Here is a 22,013-nt window from a genome sequence, read left to right as displayed (position 1 = left end):
AACTTCAAGGGGAAGGAGGTGTTGGTATGAAATGGCTCAACCCAGCTAAGGAGAATTTAGAACTTGCACATTTTTATGTTCCGAAGCACATGACTTCTCTTGCTCCGTATGTTGATGAACACTTAAAGTTATTACAATCAACATATCCGAATAAGAACAAAATGTGGCATGAAATTCAGCATAACAAAGAGTTTTCTTCATGGATGAAAAATAAGGTCACTCGTTGATACAATTGTGAAATCATTGGGGCAAGGTCCGGAATTTAGAGTAAAATCTTACCAAGGGTATGACATTAATGGGTATACATTTTACACAGAAGACCAAGATGAGAAAAGCACAATGCAAAATAGTGGAGTTACAGTAATAGCAACAACAACCAGATTCGACAGAACAAATCGTGATTCAAGGTTAGAAATCGCCAAAGACTCTTATTATGGTGTCATCCAAGAAATATGGGAGCTGAATTAATGAATTTTCACAATTCCTATGTTCAAATGTAAGTGGGTGAATAACAAAACAGGTGTTCAAGTTGACAAATATGGTTTTACACTTGTTAACCTTACAACAAATGGATATGCATCTGAACCGTTTATTCTTGCTTCACATTGCTCACAAGTTTTCTTTGTAAATGACCCGAGTAAACCAAGATACCACATTGTATTGCAAGGTAAACGGCGTATCCTTGGTGTTGATAATGTTGTCGACGAGGAAGAATACGACCATTTTGACGACCTACCACCATTTTCAGTTGGTGTTGAACCGTTAGATAATCCAACTGACGGCGCTCATACTTACGATCTAATCACAACGATGGGATATATGTTGATCCACTGTCAAACTAGATGATCAAGGTTTGTAATGTATATAATTCTTTTGGTATTGAACCGTTAGCATTTCTATATTATCTTTTAAATTGTTGTCGGTAACTTAGATTTTTAAATAATTGTAGGATTTTGAAATAAAGGTGCACTTCAAGAATACGTGGCTCAAGTAAACAGGATCGAATTGAGAAATATTTTTAGCTCATTATTTTTTATTTTATTTGTTTATTTATTTTAAAACTTTGGTTTGGCAAGTTTATTATTTGGGTTTATTCCAAGAACCATTTTGAATATATCCGCTACCAGTGGATTTCATGTAGAGTCGTCGTTGCAATACCCACGTTTTACTGATTGAATAAAAACCGTTTTAGATGTTTTTTTTATGTATATAAGTTATACGAGTTCCGCTACTAATATTATTGGTGTGGACTTAGTGCGGGTACCCGAACAAACCTAACCAACAAAGACTAGGGATGAGAAAAATTGGTACCGGTACCGATTGGCACCAGGACGGTACCGGTACTGATTTATGTACCAATTTGGTACCGTCGATACCATATCAATACTAAAGTTTTAAGTTCCGGGATCGGTACGGTACCGGTATTTCCCGACTTTTTACCCTCGGTACCGTACCGATACCGAACTTTAAAATGATCTTATGACACCGGGTCTCATTTACTCAATATATATATATGTATATACAGAAAGGAAAAAGGAAAATAGATAAAAACTCAAATTACAAAAAGACCAAAAAAAATTAAATAAAACTAAAAACTTGAGTGGGGGTTTGCACATCCGCCACTACCATATAAACTCTAGAAGACTAGAACTATCTAAAACACACTTTATATCTTCTAATTCCACTCCATCCCTTTCTTCTTTGAACCCCCAAATTTAATCAGTAACCACCCAAATCAAGCCTAAACCCGCCACAATTTTCATCCTCCCATGCACGCACATGACCAAAATTAAAAAGTCCTAACTCACCATCGCAAAACATGTACAGTTACATTCTAATTTTGCGCAAAATTTAAAGAAGCCCATAATTTTCATCCTCTATCGTTACGGCAATGGTAAGAACCCTTCTTCTTCATTGTCCGTTAATTTTGAAAGAAATTCCATGTTGTTTGTTGTGGAATTGTGTAGGAGCTTATAGTGAAAAAATTGGTCAATTTTGAGCTTTGAAAGGTTACGGTTTCTCCTTTATGTTTGGGTGATTTAGATTTGTTGTGGACCCTTGATGTCAGATTATATTATGTTCTTGAGATTTACTCAAGAGCCATTATGTGCCCCATGTATGATTTTAGTGCATATGTAGAAACCAGTACCTGTTAATTTATGAATCGGTGAACCCTTGAAACCGGTATTTGTAAGTATATTAATTTCCTCTTTTAAGTGTTTAGTTTAATATTCTAGCTAGTTTTGTGTGTAAGCATGTCCTATTTGTTTCTTAATTTGTTTTTGAATTGCTGTTTAGTGGGTAAAATGACGCAACGTAGGAAACGTAAGGGTGCTACCTTTTCAAAGAAGGACTGTGATTACACAACTGAATTAAATAATGATATGCAAGCAGTAGGGAAGAACACAAACGATTTCACTACATGGTTCGGAGTGAAATTAAAGGCCGACTTTCCTTACAATATTCTGTGCGATAAAATTGAAAATCATAAATGGGAAGAGTTATGGATGGATATCAAGGTATTATATATTATATTATTTTTTATAATTTATTAGAAACATGAATTATATTATGTACAGTTTTTTGTTTTATAAATATTTAGACAACATGGAATATTAAAAGTGATGCTCCTAAACATATGATGCTTAAAAAAACAAGAAAAGATTATACATGATTGGCGAAGTTATCTTACAACACACTATGTAAAGAAGCAACTAAAACCTTTCGACATGTACCCAAATCTCGAAAAAGAACATTGGGAAGACTTCGTTATCGAAAGAACTAGCCAAGAATTTTTGGTACATGTGAATTAATTATTAGTATAATTATAATTATTATTATTATTACTATTATTATTATTATGTTATATATCTATAACTAATAATAACTATTTGTTTATTTATGTGAAGAAAAAAAGTGGAAAGGCAACGGCAAGTGCGAACGCGAACATAAATCATAATTGCTTAGGGCGCCATGGGTTTGCAAATTTGGACGTATATGGTTTCAACTTTTACCAAAGTATACATGTCTTCAAAATATTCAAGACAAGCGTCCAAAATGTGGATCGCGAGCAAAGCAACAAGAGACAAATTAACTAACGAGTATAAACTTGAAGAAAATACAAAGACATCATCTGAATATCTAGTAAGTATATATGAATATATATATATATATATATATATATATATTATAGTAAGGTTTAAACGGTTGTATATGTGCGGGCGGATCGTCATCTGCATCATCCCACGGGTCCACAGGCTGCTACTATGTGATAATCAACGAGGCTGGGAGCGGTACCTGCAAGGCAGTAAATAATAATCGAAAATAATCATCATAACGGGCTCGCTGTGCCATTTGCTCCATCTGCATCACCAACTACTGCTGATAAATCATAGCCAATGTCACTGGCCGTTGTGGCTACTGCTGTGATGATGATGATGATGCCTCTCTCAGTGGATGTTGCTGCTGAGGGCACTCAATGCGTGGGATCCGAATGACGATGAGTAGGAATCCCCCTCTGCATAGCCATATCAGCTGCACTACCCTCTGGTGGCGGTACCTGTGGTCCCTGTCGGACCGGGATGAGCCTTGGTGGATCGTCATAGTCATAGATCCCGACCCTCCGAGCATCCGCCAACCCAAACGGCTCTGTAGCCGGGCCCGGGTGAAGTACTCGACCGGATATCTATCAAATACACCCTGGCTCTGCAATCCTGGTGATATATGACCCTGGGGCATCGCACCCTGTAAGGTCCGGCCTCTGGCAAAAGATGTAAGGAGCAGCATTGCGATGTTGGCCTCCCTGCCATTGATGATAGACAGGAGGCACAACAGATCTAAGTTGCTACACTTATCGCGGCCCGAATGATGACCAACGATAGTGAAAGGAACTATGCGGTGTAAGTATCGGTGGACGGGGTTCCTGATAGCGGATGCCACTACAGAACTCGAGTGGGCCCCGCCCGCGATCTGCCCCAAAACTGAGCCAACTGAGGCTCAGTGAGCCAAAACTGTCGATCCCGCTATTGATGCGTCGTGTAATCGCGAAATCTCTCTAAGAACGCGGGAGTCTAAACATACTCCCGCGTGTAGAAGCTAGTCGCCACAGCAAAATCAGGGACCGACATCTCATACACGTGTCGTCCAAGTGAGAATGACACGACATGTGGCTCGTCGAAATCGGTGGCCGTGAATGAGAATGTCGAGTAAAACTCGCGTGTGAGCTCGACATATGATCTCGAGTCACACTCGAGTACTGCCAACCACCGATCCGTCATCAATCCCTGAAGCCTGGTCTCCGCCTCCAAAGTACCAACCCCAATCGAACGTCCTCATACCTAATAGCTGCATACCTCGTATGCAAGTAAACCGTGTGTACTTCTCGGTCGTGATGAGGAGCCTAAGCACCTGGTGCTGCGTATGGCGTGCATCGGCCATGATATCCGCTGGATCGATGCCAGGGGTAATCGGCACCTCCTCACCATCGTACCGTATGGTGCGGGGCACAGTCCTCTGTCTCTTGCGCCCAGTGGCGCAAGAGAAGACTTCTGAGCGTCAGGCATATATGCAAAATCAACATGTAAGTTAGATATGTCAACGATCAACGTGGCGACGACCGTATAGTATTTCAGTCGCGGTCGTCCCACCTAATAAAATAATATTAAAATAATATAAATAAATAAGAATAAAAATAAACGAAGACGAAAAATTCGGGGACACCCTTTGCTTATTTCTCAAAACCGGATTATCGTGAAAAACGGTATAATCAATTTTCAATTCAAAACCAACTACTTTCAAACTATCAAAAGCTCCCCGTGACTCGATTAACAAACGCACAATTGACACGATTCGACTAAGTACAAACGGACGCTATTGATAATCTGACACAACAAATGAAACAAAACACAACAAGCCAACTGACTCGAACAAACCAGACGAACAAACAGACTGACTCGATTAAAGCGCAAACAAAACAATCAACACGTCGGTTAAAATAAACTTATGCGACGCTTCGGATTTAGGATTAAATGTATTCTCAAATTAATTTCAAAAATATTCTTTTTAATTCCGCACCTTCACTATCATTAAATTAATAATAAAATAATGATTTTATACTTTTGAACTTACCCGACACGTCACATTAATTAGTTATAACAAAACCACCACTCAATGACTCATTATTCAACCACCCAACAAACCCGGCAAAACTAACTATTCAACTACCCACAATCAAACCAAACCGACCCAATATGAATTAACAACTTCAACTAACCCGACATCCCTTCAAACACGCGAACCCGACTATACTTACACGCAAACTTTCGATTATCAAACTAACCAATCAACAAATCAACCCCGACAAGAAAATTATAATAAAGCTGAAATTAATACCTCAATGTCGAAAAGAAGGAAATATGAGTGAAGATGAGAATACCGACAGCGGTGGCCGGTGGTGACGTAACGGGTATGCGAGTGGACAGTGGAGGTTTGTGGCAGTAGTGATAATGATGTGGGTGGTTGCGGCGGCGGAAGAGATGGCGGTGAGAGGGTGGCAGTGGTGGTGGGTTACGGTGGTTGGGAAGGACCTAGATGGACGGCGGTGAGTGGTGAATGGCGATGAGGTGACGGAATGTTAAGTGGTGACGGCGATGTATGGTGGTGGTTGAAAGAGGAGTGTGACGGGATGGTAGAGGTAGGTGACGCGGATGAGCGACGGTGGTGGAGTGGTACTGATGGCGGCCGCCGGTGGTCGGAGAAGAAAACGATAAGATTAAGACGGGAAGAAGAAAAGAAAAGAGAAGAAGAAGAAGAAGAAGAAGAGACATTTAATATAAAGGATGAAACGGGTCAACCACGACCCATCGCGATACTCGATGGGTCAACTGGGTGGCGATCGTTAGCGCCACCCAGTTGTAATTCAATTAAGGTTTTGACCCATCGCGTGTTGGTGACGACATTGCATATCGCGATGACATCATCAATTCTGGGATGCCCGACCTCCGTTGCGATACACAATGGAGGTAATAACAAGCCCATCGCGGGGCTCTATTAAAAGAAACAAAATTTTACTAAAACGCACTTTTCGGCATCCCGGCATCACCCTGAACACGTTCCAAACTCAAAATACCTTTACGTACCTGGAAAGACGTGTAATTTGACCAACGCTTACCGAACTTCTCAAACTTCCAACTCTTCAATGAGCTTCCCCACACTTGGCGTTTGCTGCACAAAATTCGAGACGACACTAAGTACAAGACACAACAAAATGAAAACAAACTGGACAGACACTTACAAACCCCAGGTTGCCTCCCGTAAGCGCTGAATTTAAAGTCTACAGCTCGACATTGCCTCGAACTCAATTATCTTCATAAATCGGTGAAGTCACAATGAAATTCACCGATTCCTCATTCATCTCGTGTATTTCTTTCATCTCTAAATATGGCTTCAGTCTATAGCCATTTACCACTTGCCTCAAATGATCATCAAAGTCTTCAACCTCGTACTGACCATGATTCCCGACTCTTATAATCGAATACGGGCCCGTCCACTTACTTTTCAACTTACCCGGGAAGAGCTTCATCCTTGGGTTGTACAACCACACTCGTTGACCAACTTTAAAATTCTTCAACCGGATGTTAGTATCGTGAACTTTCTTCATATTTGCTTTGTAAGCGGACGCGCAATCGTATGCCTCGTCTCTCAACTCCTCGATCTCACACAAAGTCAATTTTCTCTCCTTACCTGCATCATCATAATCCATCTTAACCTGTTTAGTAGCCCTAAACGCTCTTTGTGCAATTTCAACCGGTAAATGGCAATCCTTTCTGTACACAATTCTATAAGGAGTGGTTCCAATTGGCGTTTTATAAGCGGTTCGGTAGGCCATAGAGCATCGGTCAACTTGATTGACCAATCCTTTTGGTCCGCCCGAACGGTTTTCTACAAAATATGTTTTATTTGCCTATTGGAAACCTCAACTTGTCCACTCGTTTGTGGATAGTAAGGAGTTGCTATCCTATGATCAACACCATATCGTTTAAGTAATTTCCCGAATTTAAAATTCTTAAAATTAGATCCCCCATCACTTAAGATGGTTCGGGGGACTCCAAATCTAGAAAATATGTTACTTTGAATGAAATTGCAAATGACTATGTGTTCATTTGTCCTAGTGGCTATTGCCTCAACCCATTTAGACACATAGTCAACGGCCACTAGGATGTACAAATTATCGTGTGAATTCAGAAACGGGCCCATGAAATCGATCCCCCAAACATCAAAAATGTCAACCACTAGGATCGGGTTCAAGGGAATCTCTTTCCTCTTAGAAATGCTCCCGAGTTGTTGACACTTTAAACAGTGTGTCGCAAACTCGTGAGCATCCTTAAACAATGATGGCCAAAAGAAACCACTCGTTAAAAATTTTTGATCGGTTTTCTGGCCACTAAAATGACCACCACACGCAGACGAATGTGCGTGTTCCAACACCGATCTGACGTCCTCCTCAGGTATGCATCGTTTGATCATCTGACCTGCACCAATCTTGAACAACTCTGGATCATCCCAAATGTACTGTTTAGCTTGGGATATCAATTGTTTCTTCTTTCTCCTTGGCCAATGCTCCGGTAGGTCACCTGAAACTTTAAAATTAACAATATGAATAAACCCGGGATTTTGTGAGACTGCCAAGATGTGCTCGTTTGGGAAGGACTCGTTAATGGGCCCGTCTGTGTTCCCATCTTCCAACATAATTCGGGACAAGTGATCTGCAACAACATTTTCAATTCCTTTCTTGTCCCGAATCTCTAGTTCAAATTCCTGCAGCAACAATACCCATCTGATGAGCCTCGGTTTTGCGTCCTTCTTATCCATGAGGTACCTTACTGCAGAGTGGTTAGAATAAATGATTACTTTACTTCCCTAAATATATGACCTGAATTTATCTTGAGCATATACTACTGCCAGTAACTCTTTTTCGGTTGTTGTGTAATTCAATTGTGCATCCGAGAGATTTTTACTCGCATAGTATATGGCAACAGGTTTCTTGTCAACCCGTTGACCCAAAACAGCCCCGACCGCATAATCACTTGCATCACACATTATTTCAAAAGGTAAACTCCAATCGGGTGATTTCAAGATCGGGCTTCAACTAATTTCATTTTCAAAATATCAAAGGCCTTAGCACATTCATCATTAAAGTCAAATGGGGAATCCTTAAGTAATAAACTACATGGGGTTTGGTAATATCATTAAAACCCTTAATAAACCGTCTATAAAACCCAGCATGCCCCAAAAACAATCTAATGCCTTTGATATTGGTGGGATGAGGTAGAGTAGCAATGACTTGGACCTTAGCCCGGTCCACCTCGATCCCACGACTCGACAAAACATGGCCCAATACAATTCCCTTTTGGACCATAAAATGGCTCATTTCCCAACTAAGAACCAAATTTGTTTCAACACATCTTTTCAAAACTCTTTCGAGTTGATTTAAACATGACTCAAAGGATGTGCCAAAAATCGAAAATCATCCATAAAGATTTCTAAAGACTCCCCCACCATATCTGAAAAGATACTCATCATGAACTTTTGAAAGGTGGCGGGGGCGTTACATAGCCCGAATGGCATTCGCCTAAACGTGAATGTGCCATACGGGCATGTAAACGTTGTCTTCTCCTGATCTTCAGAATAAATAGCTATCTGGTTATACCCGGAATAACCATCTAAAAAGCAATAAAATTTCTGACCAGATAGCATTTCGACAATTTCGATGTTGCCGCATTCAGTTTTAGATAATCAATACAAATGCGCCACCCTGTTACCGGCCGGGTGGCGACATCGTTACCCGAGTCTTCCTTAACGACTTGGATGCCCACCTTTTTCGGTACTGTCTGTGTCGGGCTCACCCACGTGTTGTCTGAGATAGCAAAAATAATCCCAACATCCAACCATTTCAGCACTTCTTTCTTCACCACTTCCCTCATGTTCGGGTTCAACCTCCGCTGAGCATCGTGTGCGGGTTTGGCAGCCGGATCTGTTAAAATTTTGTGCATCACAATTGAGGGACCGATTCCCTTCAAATCCGCTATCGTCCACCCGATTGCTTCCTTGTTTGCAACCAGCACCGCCATCAAAGCATTATCCTATTCAACAGATAAGTTAGAAGCTATAATAACAGGTAATGTATCATTCTTACCAAGAAAAGCATATTTTAAATGCTTTGGGAGCTCTTTCAACTCGACTTTCGGTGCTTCCAGCATTGATGGTTTCAACCCGGTATAAATCTTCTCGGGAAGCGGTTCCACCTGAACTGACCATGGTGGGCGATTTCCTCGCACAGCTACGATCAACATCTGTTTCTCCTCCTCTTCCAGCAACTTGCCTGTTTCCACCTGTAACCTATCAAACAAAAAACACGTCTCCGCTGTGCCATCCGTGCTGACAACAGAGTCTTATAGCGGGATGCACTCGTCAATGACATCGGCCATGAAGCACTCTTCATCGACCGGAGAATTATCTCCACGTGTGAAAACATTAATCCTCAACTTATGGTTACCGAATGTCATGTCAACAGTTCCATTTCTACAATTAATGTTGGCATTTGTGGTAGCCAGAAATGGTCTACCGAGGATAACCGTAGGCTGTTTGGTCCTTTCACCCGAAACATAATCGATGACCAAAAAGTCAACTGGAAAATAAAAGTCTTCCACCTTAACAATAACATCAGTCAGTATTCCTCGGGGAAGTTTCTGTGTCTGGTCAGCCAGGACAACCGTGGTGGCGTCTGCCCGAAGCGGTCCAAAGTCATATTGATCGTATAGACTTCCCGGGAGAATACTGATGCTAGCTCTAAGATCTAAAAGCGCCCGAGTCATTTTAAAATCACCCACTTGAATGGGTATAATGGGCGTTCCCGGATCTTGTAGCTTTGGTGGAAGGAACATGTGAGAATTGCACTCACATTGTCGGTAAAATCAATTTGTTTACGAATCTTATGACTCCTTTTCTGTGTGCATAACTCTTTCAAGTACTTAGCATAGGCGGGAATTTGTTTTATGGCATCTAAAAGAGGAATGTTAATTTTCAATTGTTTAAACGTTTCCCACATTTCTTCTTGTTGCGGGCCTCGTTTTGATGCCATCTTCGCCTTCAATGGCGTCAACAAAGCATCGGGATAGGGAACTGTTTTCACATTCTCCTTGTTCTTAGAGTTGTTGATGTCATCCTTCGGAACCGATTTGTTAATTTTAGTTTCATTTTTATTAGATTCAGTTAATTTTACCGGTTCTGGCTCGTCATCACTAACGAGATTTTCATTAATTTCTTCCACCACCCCCCCCCCCCTCAACCAATGGTGGTGGAACCCCAACTTTATTATCATACTTTTTACCACTATGTAAAATACTTTCCTGGTTAACGTGCTTTTTCGAACTCGAGCTGTAGTAGTTCGGGTTGATCGTGGTGTCGCTCGGGAGCTGGCCCGCATTCTTATGTAACTTTGCCATGTCTTCAGCGAGCTGACCGATCTGCTTCATTATTGCCTCCGGCGACTTATCCCGTAACTCGAACTGTTGCTTCGTTTCGGTTTTATGATCAGTCATCACTTTCAACCACGCATCCAACTTTGAGTGCACCGACTCACCCGAATTTCCCGAAGACCCTTTCTGATGATCCTGATTACCCGAAGAATTACCACCCCGGTTACAGTCTCTGTTATATCCCCGATTCTGGTTATACGAACCCTGCTGATAACCGCTCTGGCGGTAATTACCCTGCGATTTGTTCTGGCTCGACCCCTGAAAGTTCGGGTTCAACTGAGAAGACGCGTTCCCGTAACGAAAGATCTGGTGATTCCTAGGCTCGGGTGATATGTGTTTGAATTGAACCCTTAGCCTTTGGAATCTCCGTAAGCATAGTTAACCTCCTCAGTATCATCCTCCTCGTCATCATAAAACTCGGGACAATTTTCTGCCTTATGCCCGAGTTCACCACAATCTTCACACACCGGGAATTTAACACCAAATTTCCCGACTTCTTTCTTCTTACCCTTTCTATACCCAGCCAGTTCACGTTCTAACTCAGAAATTCTTTCAAATTCACTCGTGACTGACTTAACTGACCTGGAGGAATTACCACGTCTTCGTCTCTCAACTGTTGTTTCTGATTTCAAGTCTTTACACATAAACTCAAAAAAATCCCAATCATGCTCCTCATGCTGATTCAGTAACTGAGCATTACATGAGGCCTTAAGATGCTTTCGGCCCTCGTATGTCAAACCATAAACAAAACACTTTACCAGTTCCCACAGTTCGATTTGGTGATGTGGGCATTTTCTGATCATATCTTTATACCTGGTAAAGGCTTCATGGAATAATTCACCAGATAATTGTGAAAAGTTGTGAATTTCCGAACGGGCCTCGCTAGTCTTCGACTGTGAATAAAACTCGTTTTGAAACACCTGCTGCATCTCGGCCCAATTTCTGATACTATGCAGAATTAAACCAGAGTTTTGCTTTGTCTTATAGGGAAATGGAATAATCGCAACCGGACCTCATCATGATCAAACATACCATCACCAATAGACCCGCAAATAGCCACAAAATCGGTCAAGTGAGAATACGGGTCCTCCGAAGCCATCCCGTGGAAATGAGGAACAATGTTGATGTATGATGGTCGGGACTTAAAAGTTTGATGTCCCGACACTTGTTCCTGTGGGACCAACGAGGATGCTCCATCTGAGATAGCTGGTCTGACTGTTAACACCATGAACAGGGGTCATATAATTCCTCCTGAGCCCCCGGGGTTCGCCAAACCGCCCCGGTTAACCTGAATACCACGAACTCTTTCGGGCCGTTCCGCCCGATTCACCCTGTCTCGACCCCTTCTGTTTCTGTTAACTGCTTCAGCCCGTCTACGATTAACAGACTCTTCTACCTCTTCATCCCCATTATCATCACCCACTTCTTCCGGCTCCACAACCTCGTTCTCAGGCTCAACCGCCCGATTTCTCCAAACCCACTACCTCGTGTTCAATCTCAAAATCTTCGTTCCTATTATTATTTTCCCATCTTCTTCATCTTCTATCGGAATACTCGGTTAAACATCATCGATATTTATCCGCACTTTGCGGTTGGAGTTATTATTTGGAAATGATGGTCCGACTTGGTCAAAGTTGAGGTTTAGTTTTTGGTAAAGATTTCGGTTTCAGTTTTGGTTTCGGGTTCTGGAAGCACGAGCTGAAAGATTTTGGTCATTTTGGTTATTGAAGTTTGGTGGGTCAGGTATGTTGTCTGGTGAAATGCGTTATTTTGTGGGAGTGGGTCTTCGTTTTGGTTTTCGTTCTGGTTCTGGTTCGTTTTGGTTCTGGTTTTGGTTTTGATCTTCCATATATGAATTTCTGTTTTGAACTTGGTTCTGCCGATCTAACCTCTCGATTTTGGGCTCGAAAATTAACGGAGACTGTCGGCCCGAGTGGCGGGTGCGCATAAACCTGTTATCTGTACAACTAACACAACCCGTGTAAAATAAAGAAAAAAAATTTAAACTAAAACTGAAAATCAAATCTAACATTAAAACTAAAATAAACACAAAAATTAACTAACACGAACAACACTAAGCGCACTAACTCCCCGGCAACGACGCCATTTTGATGACCGTCGTTTGAGTCAATCAAAAACCTAATTAAATTACCTAGATATGATAAGGTATCGTATCCACCAGGAGTATGTGGTCAATGTGATTCGTGTACAGATTTAATATTATGAAGTAACTGATTTTTAGTGCTGATCACACAAGCGAATAAAGTGGATTTATGGAACTGCGCAAGTAAGCAAATAAACGAGTTTCAAGAAATTAGCAAAGCAAATCACACCCGGGAATTCAAGTAAGCAACCTACAGTAATCTCATGCAACCTAACAGATAAATTATTAATGATTAACTACAGACTGATCAATCAGACAAAACCTTAGATATCAACAATCACTTTACACACGACACTAGTTATCAAACAGTCCTTGCCAGTGTGACTCAGTTAAGGGCAATCATATGTTTTATCTTATTCAATCTAACCAACAGTCATATGATCAGTTAGCTAGCAACTGGTAACAAATTATTCATACTAACATAAACCTAAACCGATTGAACACACAGAAATACTAAACATCAATAATAATATATCAACCATCAATAATTATACAAGAATGTTCTTAATCACATGAGAAAAACTGTAAAATTTACAAACTATACATCCCGGGTGAGATTCGAGGAGATTAGTCGAGACTTGACATTGTTAAATTATCAATATGGATGATATGGATCATGTGTAAGGTCTTGGCACGAGCTATGATGGTGAAATCGCCTTTTGGAGCTGCTGGAAACCGCCTCTTTTCGCCGAAAACGAGTTAGGGTTGTTTATGATGAAAAGTATGATTTAAAACCCTAACTCCCGTCTGACCACCCCATCGCGATACGCGATGGGGTCTTCACTGTATCGCGATGGACCAGAAAGTCAACAGATAATTTAAATCCCATCGCAATACGCGATGGGTCCTCAAGCACACCCATCGCGTATCGCGATGGGTCTTGTCACCAGAAAACATTATTACTTTGTCTCGTTTCGCGTTCTGGACGTCCCGGGTCTTCATTCCGTGTCACAATAGGTCCAAATTGAGTACTTTAACGCCTGTGACCTGAAATCCAATAATACATGTATGAAGTATCGAAGTTCCTAAAATAAACGATTAAAACTAAATAATAAACTAACTAAAACATGTACAAATTAACCAACCATCATGCGGTCACGGGTCGAGTCAAAACCGCGGTCATCAAGAAAACCCCATGAACCGGGAAAACCGTGAGCATAAGGGAAAACCTGGGACCTCTCAAAGGTTCAATGTTATCGATGTGATGAGTTTGGACATTTTGTCCATAAGTGTCCCGGTCGAAAACAAAAAGTTAAAGGTGAAGCAAAGCTAGCTGAAGCATTCGGGACAAGGAATCCTGCTTTGTTTATGATGAAGTGTGTTCAAGAAACAGTGTTCTTGAATGAAAAGAAGGTTATACCCGGAAACTACGAGTCTAAAGATGGTGATGAATGGTACTTAGATAATGGCACAAGTAACCACATGACGGGTAACAAGTCTTTCTTTTCTGAACTTAACAATCGTGTCATGGGAAAGGTTAAGTTTAGCGATGACTCTTATGTTGATATAAGCGGTAAGGGGTCGATTTTATTTGAGGCTAAAAGTGGTGAACATCGTTTGTTTACGGATGTTTATTTTATACCGAGTCTTCGAAGCAATATTATTAGTCTCGGTCAAGCCTCGGAACACGGATGTGATATTCAAATAAAAGATAACTACCTTACGATGCATGATGGGCAAGGTAGGTTATTGATGAAGGTGACTCGTTCCCCTAATCGACTATACCAGATACAATTAAAGATTGGTAAACCGGTTAGTTTACTTAGCCAAATTGAAGAAACAAGTTGGTTGTGGCATGTTAGGCTTGGCCACATGAACTTTGAGTCAACAAATCTAATGGCTAGGAGGGATATGGTTGAAGGAATGCTTGGCGTTACCCATGAAATCAAGTTATGTGAATCTTGTTTGGTCAGGAAGCAAACGAGGCAATCCTTTCCTAATTTGGCGGTGTTTAGGGCAACTCGAGCCTTAGAACTTGTGCACGGTGATCTGTGTGGACCGATTACCCCTCCAACAATAGCGGGTAACAGGTACGTTTTTGTTTTAATCGATGATTACTCACGATTTGTTTGGGCGTATTTGTTGAAGGCTAAAGATGAGGCATTTGATGCTTTTAAGAAGTTTAAGGAATTGGTTGAAAGTGATGTTGGGAAAAAGATCAAGAAGTTTCGTACCGACCGAGGTGGTGAGTTTACCTCAAATGAGTTCAACCAGTTTTCTAACATGGAAGGCATTCAAAGACATCTAACGGCACCATACACACCTCAACAAAACGGGGTAGTTGAAAGATGGAACCGAACCTTATTGGAGATGACACGGAGCATGTTGAAAGCAATGGGTGTTCCTAATTACTTATGGGGTGAGGAAATCCGACATGCAACGTACATTGAGAATCGGATTCCTACTCGTGCCCTAAAAGAGAAAACGCCATACGAGATGTTGAAAGAAAAGAAACCGAATATTGCTCATCTAAAAGTATTCGGTTTTGTGGAGTATGCAAAGATAGTGGGCACTAACTTGAAAAAGCTCGATGACCGTTCGAGGATTTTAGTGCATATCGGAGTCGAGACCGGGTCCAAAGCTTACCGGTTGTTCGATCCGAAGCTCGTGATGTGGTTTTTGATGAGAAGAAGACATGGGTTTGGTCTAATTCGATGCAAAACAATAAAGAAATGGATCTTGCACCGGGTTTATTTTGGGTTGATTGGAACGGGGTTATTGATACCGGAGTTTGGGCAAGTTGTAACCGAGCCTATTGGAAGCAACAGCATTAGCGACGACTATTCAGCTTTGTCGCCAAATTCTGAAACAGAATCAGCGACAGCTTCTGTCGCTAATTCAAACAGCCCATCAGCACCTTTAGCGACAGATTCTGACACTCTGGTCGCTAATTCCAACAACTCAGCATCCAGTTTAACGACACCAGCAGTAACTGATTTAGCGACATCAGCACTTGTTGAACCAGAAAGTAACTTACGAAGATCTACACGTGTTCCGATCGCACCGGTTAAGTTCAATGATTAAGTCCTATGTTCAGAATTGGAAGACATTGAACTTCTTTTGTTAGAAGTTGGTGAACCGAGGAATTTTGGTGAAGCAAAATCCAAACCGGAGTGGATAAAGGCTATGCAAACAGAACTCGAATCCATTAAACGAAACAACACATGGAAGTTGACCAAGTTACTGAGAGGGGCTAAAGCTATCAGATTGACGTGGGTTTTCAAGGTGAAAACAAATGCAGATGGCTCAATTAATAAATATAAAGCAAGACTCGTGGCAAAGGGTTATGTGCAACGACCCGGAGTCAATTTTGACAAGGTCTTTGCTCCGGTGGCGAGACTTGAAACCATACGTATGCTCATTGCCATTACAGCTACTGAAGGATGGCAATTACATCATTTGGATGTAAAGTCGGCCTTTTTACAGGGAGCTACAAGAAGAGGTCTTTGTTTCTCAACCCAAATGGGTTCGTTAAAACCGGGGAGGAAAATAAGGTCTATAAGCTAACCAAGGCTTTATACGGTTTGAGGCAAGCACCACGGGCGTGGAATACCAAGCTTGATGGTATTCTCACGGGTTTGAAATTTGTGAGGTGTTCGAATGAACAAGCAGTTTATCGGAGATTGATTGGAACCGATATTATTATTATCGGCGTGTATGTCATTGATTTGGTCCTTACGGGTTCGAACAACGATCACATTAATCTGTTCAAACTTGCGATGTCTAAGAAGTTTGAAATGTCTGATTTGGGAATGCTCACTTACTATCTCGGAATCGAAGTCTCATAGTTAGAGAATGGGATTTAAATCCATCAAAGTGCTTATGCTCGAAGGTTATTGAAAGAAGCCGGGATGGAGGATTGTTATCCTAAAGGTGTACCCATGGATCCTAATGTGAAATTGTCTAAAGCTGAGGGATGTTGAAAGTTGGTTGGTGTCTTCGTTACCTGTTAAACACTCGACCTGATTTGGCGTTTTCGGTTGGCATGGTTAGTAGATATATGCAAACTCCAAGAAGTCTCACTTGGCTGTAATTAAGCAAATTCTTCAGTTTATTCAAGGAACTGTTGGATTGGGATCAGGTATAAACGAGGTGGATCAAAGGAGTTGATCGGGTACAGTGATAGTAGCCATAATATTGATGAGGATGATGGAAGAAGCATTACCAGTCATGTGTTCTATTATGGGGGAGCCCCGATTTTTTGGTGCTCACAGAAGCAATGCACCGTATCACTTTCATCATGCGAGGCGGAATACATGGCGGCGAGCTCAGCTGCGGGACAAGCCATATGGTTAGGTGAATTGTTGGCAGAATTGACCGGAAGAAAATTTCAAGAAGTGTTGTTAAAGATTGATAACACATTGGCGATTGCCTTGGTTAAAAATCCCGTTTTTCATAGGCGGAGCAAGCACATAAAGTCCCGATTTCACTATATACGGGAATGTGTGGAGCGGAAGGAGTTAGCGGTGGAGCATATTAGTGGCAAGGAACAACGAGCTGACATTCTTACGAAAGCACTTGCGAGTATCAAGTTTGACGAGATGAGAAGATTGCTCGGTGTTGAAGATCTCCTAGTTTCGAGTAGGAAATTAGGGGGCGATTGTTGGTAATTTTCATCAATATCGGCCCGTCACGTTTAGGTGACCGGGTTGGACTTATTGGGCCTATGGAATTCATTAATGATGTAATGAGTTTATGGGGTTACAATTGGGCTTTACCTTTGGTAATTACTTATTGACCAAGTTAGGGTCTCCCTATATATACATAGCCATGTTAGGGTTATTGTATAAGTGAGAGTAATTATTGTATTCAAGTTTTGTGATAGTTTCTTGATTATAACAATACGTGAGTTTACCCTAAATATTGTGTGCTCGTTTGTGTTTCCGTTATCAATTCGGGAAAGTGGATGAATTGTTACTTAACAGCATCATCTTTGTTAATCATGAGTTTCTGGTCATGTTTGGCTTTTTTTACTTGTCAAACATGACATGTGGAACTTGGTGGATTTTGGATCAATTTTGATAATAATTGGGGAATTTGTTGGATCAGTTCAAGTACAAGGTAAACAATATAATCTTAAGCTGCGTAAACTGGTTTGGACTTCTAATAAAGTTGTCATTATCTGCAGTTGATTCTACATATTTGACTTTATCCTCGAGTGAAATTTTGAGAACAATATTTTGTTTGATTTGTGTATGTATTTATTTTGTGACTTTATGAAAAAGCAAAAGTAAAGCAGAATTTCAGAATTTTGTAAAAAGTTGAAAATAATGCCGGGTATAATCTTAAACGGTCAAGTTGGTCAGGGGTTCAGAAGTTAATGGGTCAAGTGGTGTAGGATCGAGTCAAGCTGGATTAAAGGGATTTATGTTTGTTTTGAAGTGTATGTTGCTTTGCATTTTTCTTTGTTTTATTGTTTATTATAGTTATTAAGTAACATAACTCTTCTGGTAGGTAAACAGTGACCATCTTCTGTCGTACATAACACACTTAACATATTTCCCAAATTAACCATCCATCCATATCCAGTCCTTTTACTATTCTTATGCCACTTGCGCAAACTATGGGATAACTCAACAGTATACCACCAGATGCCAAGTTTGAAAAGGAGAAAGTCAAATGAGTCCAATAAACGAAAGATGTAGAAATTGCTGCAGATATTGACAACTGATCCACCGAACTCCCCATTTATTGTCAAAGTTAATCCAAATTTATTGAAAGTTCCATATGCCATGTTTGACCAGAAAAAAGTCAAACATGACAAGAAACTCATGATTAACAAAAATGCTGCTATTAAGTAACAATACATCCACTTCCCAATCCAGTTGAATGCTCATATCCTTAAACGTTATCTTCTCAAGCAAAATTTTTCCAGAGCCCAATTACCAAAATACCCTTTCTTTGAAAAAGTTCAAAATTGGACATACCAACTGTTTGGATCTCTAATACGCGTAAGACAAGCATTTGTTGGAAAAGTGTCACAAAAACAATCAATTACATGTTTCTTTTGCAAACACATGTTAGATTTTTGTGTAGTTTCTGGCCTGAACCAGCATCATTGACTTATAACAATAATCACAAAAATCAACCTTTGATCTTTAATAACTTCCATTAAGACACTGGCTTTAACGGATCGATTTTTGTGATTATGTACTATATGAATGATCTGTAGCTGCCAACAACTGAAAAGTAGCTGATATATTTGTTGGATATCAAGCCTTTAAACCTCACTCTCTCAACTCACGAATAGAAATGAACAGATAACTTGCAAAAGGTAAACTGTAACAATTCTCAAATATATATATATAAAGAGATGTTTGAAACATGCTAAAAAGAAAAGATTCAAAGGAAACACTACTACTTCATACTTTATTGAATAAAGATGGGGCTATTTATAGCCGGTACAAAACAAACGTGCAACAATACCAACCAATGAAAATACTAGTACTCCTAGAGAACCGGTACACCTAATGACCCACTCCTCAGTCCTCAACGTCCACCTCCATAATATCCGGTCAAATAAGAACATACCAGTTCTGACTTACAAACTATTAATTATACCATAAAATGAAATCACAAATAAATGCTTTTTTCTTCAAGTCCACTCATGCAACATCCACGTGACCTTTGAATCCTAGCTTATTCCATGCAATCACAAATAACCTTAAACCATAAAATACTTAATAATAAAACTAATAATAAAACCAATAGTCAAGATTAAAACCCAACAATATTATGACAAGAAAGTCCACCATAGTCAAAAGGAGTATTTTGACCAAAAATCGGTTTTGACCTAAGAAAAGTCAATGTGGAAAAAAAAAGTCAATTTTGGCAAAATAGCCCAAAATGACCATGACAACAGTAGTTTCCATCCAATCCAAATTCCCAGATTACCCCTACCCCTGGCAGCCCATATTATTACCAAGATGGCCAACCTGTCATAGTGTCATGTCACACAAATCAACCTCATATAAAAAATAAAATAATATAAAGACAAAATAAATTTATTAATTAAAAAAATCATATTAAGTAATTGATTAATTACATTAATCATGCAGCCTAGATAATCGGTTTATTGTTTGGTTTTTCACTAGAAGATGATGTTGTTTGTCTGTATTCATATTGTAATTCAAACTAAAATTTGTCTATTTTTTAACGATCTGATTTATTTTTTTTACAAATCAACTTTAGTGAGCAATGCATGCTAGTAAGAAGATGATGTAATTCTCTTGGGCATTCATCATTAGACGATTACTCAATTGCTATATAGCCCTTGACCGAATGTTGTTTATGATATCATTTCAAGAAGATGATATTTTTTATATGCAACAAGACAAGAAAATGGAATTGATCTAGTAAGAAACGGAAATACTTTGCGAACCATATATATATAATCTTATGTAAATGAACTAAGAGTGAAAAGGGTAATAGATAGAAAGTAAAAATACAGGGGCCAAATTAGAGGACTAAGTTCACCACCGGATTGCGTCACATACAATTATAAAGAAAACCCTAAGCCTCATGTATTTTCACAAGTGACGTCTAATTAAATGTTTAGAAATCTATACATAAGCGAAAAGCTCCAAATACGGAAAAAAATCTTTATTCCCCACTACTCTAAATGATGAAAGCACGAATCTTGACGGGATACGAAGTGAAATATTAATAATTAAGAAGAATCTAAGAAATCTCTCGTTCACTTCTTTTGTGATTGTTTTTAGAGTGTAGCATTACTATCTACACCTCCATAATATCCGAAAGAAAATTGGCCAAAATAATGAGTTTAGGTCTTATGTTTTTCCCAATTAATGATTAATTGATTATTATATATTTGGGCTTAAATATTTGTTAAACACTACTTGTTAAATTCTTACGAAATTACTTAACATTAATCTATATAGTCTGCAGTTGTGTTTTATTTTTTTAACATGCAAAACCGAAAATGAATCAAAAATTCAGTTTTTTCGGTTTCATGCAAGCCAATAGATTGTTGTAATAGTTAAATTAAATTGGTGGATAAGTTGTTAAAAAAATACGAGCAAGAAAAGACAATATCATTCCCATATTTATTTATTTATTTATTTTTTGAATTTCAGGCTGAAAGTTTTGGGCCTTAACGAATAGATTATCTTTTCATGAATGTGGGCTTTCGTCGGTGGTTATAACAAATTATGGATTAGGGTTACGCAAACTTTCTATATATACAAATGAAACTCCATTGTTAGGCTCATTTTGTGATTAATCTTTCGTATTTGTTTGTAATGCTATGTCCATGTATGTTAGCTACTAGGTTTGTGTTTATTTGTATGTTTGGGCCAATGCCATGTATTTTGGAGCCCATTGGGCCGTAATAACTAATAGAAAGTGCATGAGCATACATTATATATAATGTGTATATCTTATGCACACAATAACCTTTTGCTATTTGCTTATCTAATCCACAAGTTCAAAACTTTTTCTCTCTTCTCGTCTCTAACTTTCACGGCAATAATAACCAAACAAGATTCGAGATCTCGGTCCTCATTAGTTTTTTCCGCTATCTAGTGGGAGGTTGATCCAAGTAGACTAGTATTCGTGTTGTTTGATCCGTCCATGGGACCTACATCCCTTTCAAGTATAAACATTTATTCTCTGCACCTTCCCTGTCCAAACCCGGCTACCAAAGATGGCATTCTCATTCATAGATCAATGTAAGAGCTTTAAGTTTTGTTTTAACGAAACTTATTTGCCTCAATCGTTCTTTACATGTTTGAAAATTAAAGCTTATTTTGCAAAAAAAACATATTGGTGAATTTTTAGTTTTGATGTTTTTATGTACATATATATCCATTTATTTACTTGCTATTTAATGTAGCATATTTACTTATGTTTGAGAAACCAAGCAAATCGATATCAGACACATTTCCTTTAACTAGTATTTGAGCCTGCGTGTTGCGGCGGGGAGGAAATGGTTTTTATAAAAGTATAAATATGATATATATAATAAAAGTTAAAAAATAATAGGCTCACGAACCAGCTCGAGCTTCACAAGTTAAGCCCGCGCTCGTTTCTGAAACATGCTTATTTTTAGGCTCAGGCTAGTTTAAGCTTGACTGGGTTGAGCTTTTAGCGAGCCAATCTCGAGTGCTCAGGCTTGGGTCTTGTGCACCCACTGAACCGAAATGTGCACACTCATATCAATATGAGAATATTAATATTCTGAGAGAAGGAGCTTGCCTCATGACATTGCACTGCAGTTAGCAAGTGACCTTAGGACACTTAATATCTTTGCATTTGTTGTGCTAACACTTTTGCTTCATCACACAACCTGAAAG

Source organism: Bidens hawaiensis, unplaced genomic scaffold, assembly GCF_021521415.1.
Source record: "Bidens hawaiensis isolate Kalapana, Puna unplaced genomic scaffold, B.hawaiensis_p1.1 tig00001904_1, whole genome shotgun sequence".
In the NCBI taxonomy this organism is placed as follows: Eukaryota; Viridiplantae; Streptophyta; class Magnoliopsida; order Asterales; family Asteraceae; genus Bidens; species Bidens hawaiensis.
The sequence above is the reverse complement of the archived record's forward strand: the minus strand, read 5'-3'. Positions refer to the sequence as shown.